This window comes from Papilio machaon, chromosome 11 (assembly GCF_912999745.1).
Source record: "Papilio machaon chromosome 11, ilPapMach1.1, whole genome shotgun sequence".
Taxonomy (NCBI): domain Eukaryota; kingdom Metazoa; phylum Arthropoda; class Insecta; order Lepidoptera; family Papilionidae; genus Papilio; species Papilio machaon.
Window position 1 is genome coordinate 1,653,814 of NC_059996.1, and position 11,823 is coordinate 1,665,636.

Below are 11,823 nucleotides of genomic sequence, written 5' to 3' on the forward strand. Positions count from 1 at the left end.
CTTCTCACAGCCGCGAAGGCGAGAGTGCTCGATTTTCTCGTCTCTAATTATATTTAAACAGTAGCATTTCGGCTTATTCTTTTATCAAATTAAAACAATCTCCCTTAATAAAATAATCTTAAAACGTAATATATTCAATTTAGTTACGAAATGCAATTACACTATTACATTTTATAAGTTTCGTGCAAAATTTTGATTGTTATCAAGATTCGTGAAAGTAAAATAATATAAAGTTATCGTACTGTTACTAATTGCAAAAGTTATTGCCAACATTAAGCTATTTTATTTTAATAGGAGCTAAAGAAAAATATATCGCCTAAATTTTAATGATAGTTACCGGCTCCAAGCACGATTATTAGACCAGTGTTTCATTACCCGACATGATTAAAAGACCCTAAGAACCCAAGATCAAATCTAAATAAAGATTGTAGGAAATTGCACAAGTACAGTTTTAGATTGCGCACAATTTTATTTGGATATAACTTAAGATTAACTAAAATATTCGCATTTAACACAAAAATTTACAAAGAAGCCTTACTAGTAAAGATGCCCATAGGTTTTATAATCACTTTTACGGTCATAATTTAAAATAAAAAGTTCCTAGCAAACACATATTCATATTAACACAAACAATATTAAGGAAATTTTAATTATACATGTGCCAGTTATAAAGAAAACATTTTGAGAACATGAAACTTCCAAGTCTAAGGTAAAGTTTGACGGATCTCGAGCAAGAGACCCTCGCACAGGCTTCATTAAATAAACCAATGTTTGAACTCAAATAGGACCTCTGTCTTAACTCATTAAACTAAGCAAAACACATTCTCTTATTTGAGCTACAATTTTGTAAGCTTAATTATCTTACAAACTGTTAGAGACAAAAATCAACACTGTGCCGGTGTATCGGCGCAGCACTAGACATGTCAAATATCAACGCTTACGTCGCCTCACTACAGCTATCTGTCACTTGGTTTTGGGAACTTTAGCGCGCAATACGCTCGAGATGATCTTGACTAATAATTCTCTAAAAATACTTACTACCATTTTCCGAGAAAATTGACGAAGGAACAAATGTAAGTTTAAACATGAATTAATTTCATAGCTTGCCGTTTAGAGGAAGTAGAGAGACGCCACACGAGCATTGTCATAATATGCCGTATAATGGAATACACAAGTTCAGCGACGATGTGGACAGGGTTATAATATAGTTTTACAATACAAATTTTAACTACCAAATGGTAGATCAAAACGTGAAGCGACAACATAACCTAGTTCACTATTTTAACATAAAACTTCAACACTATATTCAGTCCAAGACTGATTGAAAAGTAACATTGCTCTGGTATCGGTGATTAAATTTTTAACTAATATAGCTAAAATTATTTTCTAACATCTATATAAAAGAAAGTCGTGTTAGTTACACTATTTATAACTCAAGATCGGTCGAACTGATTTAGCTGAAAATTGATGGGGAGGTAGTTTAGAACTAGGAGACGGACATAGGGACTTTTTTATCTTGTGTGCATTTTTTTTATTCCACGCGGACGGAGTCGCGGGTAAAAGCCAGTATATTATATAATTACAGTGTTAATATCAAACATAGCAATGGCCGAGATACCACGACGCCCGTTTCATCTGATGCGTTCTCTTGACCATCTCAATTCCACAAATTACATTTTAAAATGTAATAAAAGCGATACACATACCAGATAATTGGTAATATATTAAGATAAAGCGCACAGTTATCTAAGATCTTTCAGCAGAGAAACAATGAAAGTTCAAGTTTCGAATAGTTAATTGGCCGTGATTGCTTGCTTACGTTGATATTGTGTTAACTTGATAGTGCAGTTGCACAATAATTTATTCACTTAACATTGTAGACGTTCCTTTATTTTGAGAAAAATACGATAAATAAAAAAATATCCATTATTATAACCATTTTAATATAAACAAGCTCGAAGCTACTACCAGAATATTCACGACAATAGTCGAACGGCGCAATTCGATCCCACGTCCGCTAGATCTGTAATTCGTAGCCTGAACCACTAGGTTCTTCATCAAAAACTCACTAGACGTCCCCACCGAGGTTCTCGAAGCCTCCCCAAGTTAGGGGTGACTAGGCCATAATCAACCACCCTGGCCCAAAGCGGGTTGGTTGACTTCACACATATCTTTGAATTTCTTCTCAGATATGTACATGTTACATCATTATGTTTTCCTTTGCCGTAAGAACATCGGATAAATGTAGTACATTTGTAAATCTAAAATCGAAAAACACATTGGTACATGGCGGGATTCGAACACAGGACCTGCAGATTGCAAATGCTTAACCCCTGAGCCACCGACGCTCTCTAGGTTCTTAGTGCAAAAGTTTTTTTTTGTTTAATCCAGTATGTTAGTGTATCTGAGTAAGTTTACAGAGGTAAACGGCGCGTGGTGGCTATCGTCTGCATCGGCCGTGACTCCGGCGCAGCTCTGTTCCACACATCACCACTGCTTACTTTGCTTTCCATGACCATTCCAAAGATATTGCTTATTTTTTAAATTTCGCACTTATAAGGACGCAACGCAACTGGAACATTTTTACTTAAATAGGCAGCGGTCACTATTTTAGCGAAAACGGAACGCCGCTAGTTCATTTGGCACCTTCTGTTATAAAAAATGTATGTCAAATATATGCCATAGTGAATGTATGCCATAGTGTCATCTTGTAACCTAAAATGAGAAACCGATTTCGAAGAATGTAGTGTTATTCGATTTTTATTTTTCCTCAGAATTTTTTCGTACAATCAGTCAGTTTATTTACTCTATAAATCTTACTAATTAGCCGACTTCAAAAAGAAGGAGGTTATCAATTCGACTGATTTTTTTTTAATTATAAATGTGAATGTTATAAAGGTATCTCCAGAACGGCTCAACGAATCCCGATGAAATTCGGCATAGATTTAAATGATAGTCTGGAAGAACACATAGGCTACTTATTAGGTTTTCTTATTAGTTCCACGCGGATGGAGTCGCGGGCGACAGCTAGTGAATAAATAATTACTAGTCAATCTAAAACTTAGAACTATTTACTTTCTATTTAATTCAATTACAGTGTGTCAGGACTAATTCATTAGCTATGTCTAAACTAAGCTTTCTAAATAAGTAAATAAATTAAAACTCCATGCTATATACCGTAACAGAAAATGTAAAACAACTTTTTAGTATATAATTAAGTTTAAATACCACATGAATACCTTGCGAATTGTTTTCTCAGTAATTCCATTAATGCGTCATTTGAATAAAACAATTTTCGTGTAGCGAATTTTTATTGTGAAAGTTTAATAACTGCTTATAAAAATGTCTAGTTAACAATTTTTATTAGCACTTTCAAAAATCTATTTCATTGTTACTCGGTTGTTTATTTAACTTTACAACGTAACTTTTTTCCTAACGATACGTAAGTATACGAACAAATTGGTGGTCATTACCATTTTCACTATCAACTTTTTTAATTTAATTTTGTTACTCCAAGTTGATGTTAGTTAGTTTTTGTTCTGGTGGTTTATATTTGTGAGATAAAAACGCTCACTTTACACATGTATTAGATCAGCGGCCATGACAATAACTTTAAGTAACAATCACTTTCAATAAGTCACGTGATTGTCACGTGTTTGTTCCAGACATTTAAAATTCAATGGCAGACGCCAGCAACAACAACGAACCGTGAATTACCACGACCACACAGATGACAGGCGTGACGTGGAAGCAATTCCGCGTTTCGTCTAATGAGTGTGGTGCCGGAGGCTTAATTTTTAGTCCTCTTCCCCTTTACAATCTTTTCTTATTAGTATAGGATGAGAAGGGGAAGTGGATTTGGTGGAAGTGGGGACGCATAGGAAGGGGAAATGTCCTCTTTCTATCCCCTTCTCCGTTGATTAAAGGTAGGCAACGCATCTGCATTTGCGGATGTCCATGGGCAACGGTCGCCTCGCTATTTCGGCGAATTCAGGTGACCGTTTGCTCGTTTGCCACCTATTCATTTAAAAAAATCGTTATGGAATCGCTTCGGAGCGAATGCACTTTATCAAGGGAGGAAGTTTATCTTAGCTGCTGTTGTGTTTTTCAAAAAAAAAATCTGAGTACTTACTGCTTTAATCTATGAGCAGGAAATAGACTAAGTTTGTAGCTTAAATCGATTGGTGTAAGTCGATGTTATCTTTACACCATAAACACCGTATGCGACAGCGTGTAGCGACACAGAGCATGTTCTGTGCATGCATAAATCTTGTACAGCTGCATAGAGCAAGTTAGTAGCTGCTACTCGACATGTCACAGGACACTTCCCTATGGTAATTTAAACACTGCATGTTAAAGAAAACCGCGAAAAAAATTACTTACCTTAATACATCTAAGAACATAATTCTCTTAATAAATGTCATTTAAACATTGCTAGTAATGACAATCTGCGTTATAACAATATAAACACTTGTTCTTCGTAGTGCTTCGTACCCTAATTGTATTGTGGGTACAATAAGGATAATCAAAATACGATGGAATAGAATTTACGAGGGTTTATATATCTGAATCAAAACATTACCAAAATTAAATCCTTCAAGCGATTGACATCAAGTTCAAGTGTTCAATTTCTAACTTTGTACCTTACACGGTATTGTAGTTACAACTGATTGCTTGGTTTCATAATGAATTGCGCTAATATCTCAGCGTCCCTCAAGGGCTTTATTTGGGACTGAGTTTGTCTTCGGGTCGAGCCTTTAATGTTTTTGCAGATTTGTGAACATTTGACTTTGTGCTTGGTAAAATCCTATTAATTTAAACAGTCAACTTTATAAAGATGTTAAGTCTTTTAATTAATTTAGGGATTTCTGTTTGAAAACTGAAAACACGACGACGTAAAGTCTTCTGATTTAATTTTAATTTTTTAATATATTTCATTAATTATATTTATATGTTCTTATAGTTTTTATTTTTTATATATTTTTAATATATTTAGATCACTGTAGTACTAACTACGTAAATATAATATTTTTTCTTAGGACTTAAACGTCCTTACTTACTAATATTATAAATAAGAAAGTTTGGATGGTTGTTAGAAGGTATCTCCAGAAAATTTGGCAAAGATGTAGAACACAATCTAGAAAAACATGTAGGCTACTAATTAAGTTTTTAATTCCCCTCGGATGGAATCACGGGCAAAAGCTAGTATTAGAATAATTATATCGAGGGTAAGACTATAAAATCCTTTTCGGGTTTGGTATCACTTTGAATCAAATCAAGTTAACAAGATTACAGGTCTTACAATAACCAAGCAGCAACCAACAATCCCACTAACATGAATAGACGTGAAAACTTATTTGTAGTTAAACTCCCTGCCTGGTATAAAATCCGGCAGGAAATAAAATTAGTTCAATATATTGCACGAGTATAAACATACGTATTTTATGAAAAATATAAAATTCAATTTATAACATTTGTATAGGGTAAAGGTTTATCTGTCGGGCGCAGTCCTCTTAGTATTGATCTCAGTACCCGTTGACAGTCAGCTGCCATTGTTCAAATTTGAAAAGATATTCAACTATTTTTGAACTCTGCATAGACTGCTATATTATAACTGTATAATGAAAGTTTTGTGACAGTAAAATCTGCGTACAAATTAGTAAAATATCTATACACTAATTAAATAATTGTTTCAAGCTAGTCAGTTCAGTTATGTCATTCCGGTGTTATATAGTAACAATAATCCATACATCCAACACTTACTAGCATTTCTTCAATTTTCATTACTTCTTGTTTTACTCACTTAGACGATAATGTTTGGTTTGGAAACTAAATTTTAAAGAAATAATATTTTTTAGACGCATAAGCATATAGTATTTTGAATTATTAAGCTGTTATAATTTAATTTATATTATATTTAATTTTAAGATGTTCCCAAGTAGGGTTGGCGACAGACAGCCCTAGCCCTAATAAATTAAGCCAAAACTTTAATGTTTATAAAACCTTATGCGGCGACCCCACGTGAGTGGGATAAGGCCAGAGAGATGATGTGGTATAAAAATTCCTGTTTAACCATAATTAAATTTTAAAATTATTGTATAAAGCAGGATTTACGAGCGAGTGCCGTTTCACTTCGCAATTACGCAAATGTTTCGAGGATGACATTGCAGATTATAGTACGTTGATTTAATGCGACAGGTTTTAAATGGGCCTTGATGGCTTTAATAGAACAGAGTTATGTAAGATAACTGTCCAGTTTCATCCATGTGAAGAATTTATACTAACACTTTTATTTTTTTATATTGAATAAACTAGCACTGAACAAAGATCCTACCTGATGAAGATATCCTATGATGAGCAGTTGTCTGCGACTTCGTTCGTGCGGAATTAAAAACATCTTGTAATAATATAGCCAATGTCTCCCGTGGATAGTGTGGCTTCCCTAGTTCAGTAGTTTTGGAGTTATCAATACAAACTAACAAACAATCAAATCTTTTCTCTTTATAATATTTGTATAGATGTAGATTATTTGGTCGAAAGTTATAAGCGCCAAATTTAATTTACTACGTATGCAGTCTAAGTTTTTTATTAATCAATTGCATATTTAGCGTTTCTGCAACTAAGTTTTCAACATTTTGAACCGGTATTTCATAAAGTTCATTTTGATTTCATAAAGTTGAGAACTTCTTTAACTTATTTGGAAAAGGGATCCTTTTTTACCTTCGACAAAGTTTTATAATCTGTTGATCCCTTTTTGTTTGATGGCGGATAAACTTTTTGTTAACTAAAAGTTCCGAAAGTTTTAACAAGTTTTCGGATTCAATACACGTATTTTATATCATAAAATTTAAAACATTTTTTTAGAACTACGCTTTCATATAGCGATGAATATTAAATTTAATCAATGTACATATATGTGATAAATTCTCATTTTAAAACATAAAATACTCTGTAGATGGTAATGAATACATATTTAAAGAGACATAGTGTTACGTTCTGCGGCGAATGGGTTCATATATAAAGAAATGTAATGTTCTTTTTGATTAAAACTTATGGTCCATTTCAAAAAGTATACGTTAAAATTACATATCCCTTGACTTTATGAAAAGGAATATGTAGTTGTAATGTTATTTTTGGGATTTTAAAAGAAGAAGGTGACTCGACATTCAGTGACCTTAACTAGAATTGTGACCTAATAATAACAAGTTGTGGATTACGGTACTTTCAAAACAAAAAATAGGATGAAGGAATTTAGTACGAGCTTCGACAATTTACCGGCAAACAGAATCCATTGATTTATTATTCAGTAACCACAACAAGGCGTTACGTTGATGAAGCGTAATGTATTGTACGTATCATATAAATATTTAAACTAACTAATTTAATAACACCATTTCTTTCTTACAAAAATTGCCATATGTTTTATAGGAAAAATGTACTGATGCGATACAACATAATAATGTATTATGCGTTTCAATTAAGGTGTCAATGACAACGATCTGTAAAAAAATCGTTACAAAAAATTACGGATTTTAGAGAAAATAATTGCAATTTTCTTTCCAATTTTGATTTGATTATGTTTAGCATTGTGGAAATTGATGAACATTTTTATGAAACGTGACTTGTAACCAATTTTAATATGATTGAATGAAATTTAAATAAAAAAAAATTCTAGCTCGTTTTATTCAGAGTCAAATAGAGACGATAAAAACAGAATATTTACAGAGCTCACTGCAGACAAATAAACCTTGCGAATATTTAATTTGAAAGAATATAAAAAGCTAATAAATAAACTTGAAGCTGAATAAATAAGAGGATCTAAACCAAAGTGGCCTTGATAGTCCCTAGAGGGAGTCTAATGTGAGGTAAACAGTTGTAAAATGGCGAGAAATAAATTTAACATTTCACAAGTTAAAAAAGCAATTTTGAAAGGAGTACAAGTTTGGCAATCTCAGCTCTAAAAGGTTTAAATTGTGTAAAATATATTATACCTAGGCCTAGGCCACCTATTCTAATTCCCTGGGCATTGATGGAAACTCATGAATATATTCAGGACAGACGCCGCGCCGCTTCTGTGCCGGATATTTAACAAATAGTTCAACTATTAAAAAAATCAAATAATATTAAATATAGTTTATGAACCGTTTTTGGAGTAAAACTTCTTAGGGAGCGAATTAAAGCAAAACATCTAATAATAAAACGAAATTCGTTGTAATTTTGTTTTATTTATTTATAAGAGAATTCATTGTAAATTTCACTGCCTTCACTCTTGTATTAATACATATTGTTGTCTCTGCTTTTTTAAAGGGATAAGTATCATAAAATTCTTGTGACAGTACACATCAAAATATTCACAGTCTCAAAGACTCATTCAGCAATAATTCGACTTTTGCAAAACTTATACAGGTGTCTGTATAAGTTTGGTGTAACTAGATTTACTTCGTTTCTGATTTATTAGAAGTTTATAATAAGAGCCGGCCGTCTTTTCAATAGCTTTGTAATGACAAATTGAGTTAACAACTTGAAAATTTGTTTTAATATATATTTCCAGACTTAAGATTAGACTTGTAAAAGTTTCATTTCAAATTCAGTTAGTTAATTAAAACAAGTTTTCAGTAACAAGGCTTTGATGGTAAATGGTGATGTTTATTAAGGATCTTCGTACACAAGGCAACGTAAATTGTCCAAACTAATATTATATTGCTTTACTAGGTTGCCTCGCGCGAATCGCGTTGCGGGCGCTCCGTACACACAACGGTAATCGTCAAAGCGAGTCGTCTATTTGGTCAGTACAGGCAAAGCGACTATATGTCAACCGTATAGATTTGCTGTGCCATCTTGTAAATCACAGCAACTTTTTTTACGACTACCTTGACAAACAGGTTGCGAGCGACTGATCTTGGCGATGACAGATCGACGAATCTCTATGATATTGTACTGCGTAAGTAGCTTAGCGACTGAACTCACGTGGTTTCGAAGATTTACCTAGCCTTGTGTATGAAGAGCCTTACTGAAAATTGTTGCCAATTCACTTTCTAATCTAAGACTCTCTAAAATTCAATATATCACACTAATATTATAAACGCGAATATTTAGATGGATGGATGTTTATTTGATGGTATCTCCAGAACGGCTGCATGGATCTCGATGAAATTTGGTATAGAACATAGTTCTACATCTATACCAAATTTCTCTATACCTAACATAACATAAACATCGAGAGACTATGTCTGGAAGAACACATAGGCTACTTTAAGTGTTTTTAATTGCGCGCGGACGGAGTCGCGGGCGACAACTAGTTTTGTTATAAATGTAATTTTCTAGCACAGTCACTCTATAAGCAAGTATGCGCGTTACCCAACTAACTACCATATGTAGCGAATCTACAGAGATAGCTTGCCTAATATTTATAGACGTAGATAAATCCAGAGAAGGCACTACTAAATAACTTATGAAATTTATACCCTAGATCTATGTTTACTTCATCGGGTGGTGAGTAAGTGTTTTTGTTTACTTGTTGTTAATCAAGTCGACCTCCTGTGCCTTAACGATTAAATACTTAGTTTACACATTTTGCCTTTATTTACGAACATAACAATCAACGGTGTGTTTCCTAATGCATTTAAAAATCGAAGAATAGTAAATACTATGATGCTTCCCATTGTTCACCACAAATTGACCTAAAAAATTATGGACATCATGCTTTTTTCTATGTGAAAAAAATACCTACAATCACTAAAGTAGTAGACAAATAATAGCTAGTTTTTAAGACATGCTTATTTGGGTCTTTCTAAAAAAAAAACAAAATTGTATCATTTTAAACAGCAAAATTTCTGAAATACCAAACTCCTTTATAATTTTAATTCATTAAAACGTTACATGATAAAAATTACACAGTATTTAATATCAAAAAGGCTGAAGTAATAACCGGCTATTGAATAATGTCAACCGGGAATTTCTGCGATGCAGCCATTATCTAGCGAGCTTGCCTAATGCCGTACAACAAACTGACAGCAGAATTGTGCCACTCTGACGCCGCGTCTTCTACCGGTGATAAAATTGTTACCTGATGCAGTACAATTTCGAAAACTCCTAAACATATAGTCGTAACCCAAAATTCCATTTTTTAGAAAAGTAATTTAATTTTTTAATTTAATTTAACATAATAACATAGAAGTGATATGACTATATTCCAATAAAAATCTCATGATTTTAAGATAACATTCAAATTTTAATTCGAGGTAAAATCTTTTTTAACTTAGTCCGAAAAGTACGAAAAGTTGTTTTGTTAAAAAACCGAGTTAGGACCATATACGTAGGAGCCGTCGATTAGATAACGTCGAAATCGTTTCCACACGGAGCAATTTATATCTCTGTTGGCTATTTCACCTTTGCGGCAACTGACGATCAATTTCCATTGTTTATGTCGTCATTGTTTTGCGAATACAATAAATGTTTTGGTCGAGTTAGGTAACAGATTAATTTTACTAATTTAATGTTCTGAAATTCAGAATCATTCGGCATAATATTTATACATACAAAAGAATTTTAATCACATTATTATTGTGATACGATATATGAAAACAAGGAGCATATTTTTATAAAAGATTCGAATAACTATATCTTACTAATTCTCATAAGTTCACATAAGTCACATTTTATCACATAAAACACTATAATTATAATTCAGAAAATAATTTATCGCTTCAGCGAGGCCACTGCCGCGATATCAGAAGATTTAACAAACGCCTATCAACGTTTCCACAACTAATTTTGTCATTAGGAAATACCATTGCTATTTTTTATTCACAGGCGTTGAACATTATTATTATGTATCTAGAAAAAAAACTTAGTAGCTTATGTGCTCTACCAGATAATGTTCTACATCTATGACAAATTTCATCGATTGAGCCGTTATGGAGATACCTTCAAACAAACATCCATCCATCCATCTAAACATTCACATTTATTGTATGATTACAATTATGACCGAAATTATTATTTATATTATAATTTTACGCATTTGTGCACGAAGTTTGGCAGTACAGTTATACTGTACACTCCAAATTCTAAATACAAACAGTTGTAACCTAGATCAATAACCAGGCACTGGGTATTGGTTTCTTATTAAAATGTGTTTAGTATTAAACAGTCTGGATTTTTTCGATTTGTCATAGTATAACAGCTAAGTTCCATAATCGCTAGTCTTCGCGGTCATCAAATGCAATTGGGTGCCTTATAAACGGTCGATTCAAACCAATCAATTAACCTTACTTTAAGCCCTCGACATATATTTTCGGGTAAGAAAACGTGAAATCGTCGACTATGACACAAGGCCAGAATATGGAAAAGAAAAAAACAACAAACATGATCAATTGAGCATTATAAGTTAGTAAGACATAAAATTAAACACTAGAAAATGGTAGTAATATCTATGTTATCGGTTAATTTAGAATTTGTGTATTCAAGAAATTGATTCACTTTAAAAATGGTCATAATTGTGAGGATATAATAATTTATATAAAAAGCGTCTCATGTATCATGTACGTATTATAAGAAATAAGAAGATATTTTATAACTTTATTTTTCACAATCCTGGCGAACAACTATCATCATATTTAAGGGAGAACTGACTAATGAGGTCATAATTTTAGTCCTAGAGGATGGGAAGAGGATGAAGATTTAATAGAGTAGAGGACGCATCGGAAGGGAAAATTTCTCTTCCGTGGGTACGCATTTAAAATTGCGGATGCATATGGGCAGCTTTCGCTTCGCTATTTTGGCGAATTCAGGTAGACGCTTGCTCGTTGCTACCTTTTAATA